The following is a 2,196-nucleotide window of genomic DNA, read 5'->3' as shown; positions in this document are numbered from 1 at the left end:
TTACATGTATTTAATTCATCACTCTCAAAGTCCTTTAATTACTTGTTTCATAGTGACTTTCCCTGCTAGAACGTAAACTTCACAAAGTCAAGAATTCTGATCACAGTACCTGACATACTGCATTTAATTCTCCATTTTAATCCTGTTTCTGTAGTCACAACAACAACCCATGTATAATACACTATAGACAATGGACAAGTGAGAGCATAGAAATGAACTATATAGGGAAAGGCATTCTCTTTACCTTAAGAAGAAAAAGATCAAATGTTAATAACATGTTCATTGCTGCTCTAATAGCATTGAGAAGAAAACCGGAGATTATGTATGGAAGGGATAAAGTCTTACATTCTAGAATTTGTGACTGATAGGCAGGCTTCGAAACCTCAGATTCCATTCCTCCTCTCTTGCCCTTCTCAATATTCCATTTTTCGTAGAGCAAACTGAGAAATCTTTTCAGAGCATAAATAAGATCACATTACTACCCTGCATAAAACCATTCAATGACTTTCCAATGTAACCAGGATAAAATGCAAGTTCTCAACCAGCTTTTCTATGATTTCTTCTCTGCTTTTGTCTCTGACTTTCTCCCCTCCAGACTTCTTATTAGTTTTGCTCTGGGCCCTAAGCACATTGGTCTTTCTGTTCCTGTGTGAGTTAAAGGCATTTCTCTCTCTTCTCCCAGATCTTCAAGTGTTGCCTCTTTTTCATTATTTCTGTCTCAATTCAAATAATACTTCCTCAGAGTCATCTTTCTTGCCCTCCCCAGCTAAAGCACCCATTTCTATCAAGTAGCATTCTCTACCACTGTGTTTTTTCTTCTTCAGAAACGTAGCTGCCCCCCCCGGAAATAATATAATTTGTTTATTGGCTTACATGGTTAATGTCTATCTGTTCACACAAGGGCAGCAACTTGTCTACTGATTATTGACAATAACTTCAGCTCCTATAATAGTAGTACACAGTAGGTGCTCCATATATATGTTAACAGAATCTGTCTGGATATGCAGGTGCAGGCTAATCAAGCCTTTGAAATCCTAAAGACCTCCAAGAAGATTGCCAAATAGCAAAGCAAATATGTGGTTTTCTAAATGTATCTGGTGACCTCTGCTGGAATATTTACCAAGGAAACCAAATATGAATTTTCATTTTTTTCTTAATTGCCCTCTCACTGATTTTTTGTTATACTCACAGTTATGGCTTATTACAGGGAAAAGATAGAGATTAAAATCAGCCAAGAAGGGCTTCCCTGGTGGCGCAGTGGTTGAGAGTCCACCTGCTGATGCAGGGGACACGGGTTCGTGCCCCGGTCCGGGAAGATCCCACATGCCGCGGAGCGGCTGGGCCTGTGAGCCATGGCCATTGAGCCTGCACGTCCGGAGCCTGTGCTCTGCGACGGGAGAGGCCACAACAGTGAGAGGACTGCGTACCGCAAAAAAAAAAAAAAAAAAAATTCAAGAAAAGTGAGCTTCCTTTTTACTCCTCTTCTCTCCAATAGTAACCACTGCTCTTAGGGGAAGCTTTTAGGTGACTACTATATGTCTTATAAATAAGGCTGGAAGTTATTAAAGAGGTCAGTATAGTGCCAGGCACTATACTAAGTCCCTTACACAAATGATCTCATCCTCACTTTAGTAAGAAAATCAAAACTTAGTTAAGCAATTGGCTTGAGGTTACATAGCTGATAAGCGGCAGATTGGACTTGCCCTCACAAGTGATGACCTTACAACCAAGCACGTGATACCTGGCACATACTGTGAATGAATAAAGTCTCACAGTGTAATTTGGATAATGTGGATCAGCTATCCTGGGGCTTGTTCAATCCTGGAAGAACCACTCTCAGGGTTGCTGAGACTAGACACTGCAGACTTCAAGCTCTATCACAACCCTGTCACCCTGTTCTCACTTCCTGTCAACATGTCCTTCTGTTTGGTTTTATTGGAATTTTTATTTGCAGGACTCACAGGGCTTATGTCAACACAAGCAAGTCATTCTGTGAAGCAGAAAGTCATTTTCGATAATTTGGGCTCCTATTTTTATTATTCTAGTACTTGAATTTTTTGATTAGCCGTTTAACTTTTTTCCCACTACTTGAATGAATGGATAATAAACTATATACTTAAATTTACAAAGATAAGAATCAAATACATCACTGAATCATGGAAGAGATTTTTTTTTTTTTTTTTTTTTTTTTTTTTT

This window comes from Neophocaena asiaeorientalis, unplaced genomic scaffold, assembly GCF_003031525.2.
Source record: "Neophocaena asiaeorientalis asiaeorientalis breed wild unplaced genomic scaffold, Neophocaena_asiaeorientalis_V1.1 scaffold150, whole genome shotgun sequence".
Taxonomy (NCBI): domain Eukaryota; kingdom Metazoa; phylum Chordata; class Mammalia; order Artiodactyla; family Phocoenidae; genus Neophocaena; species Neophocaena asiaeorientalis.
The sequence above is the reverse complement of the archived record's forward strand: the minus strand, read 5'-3'. Positions refer to the sequence as shown.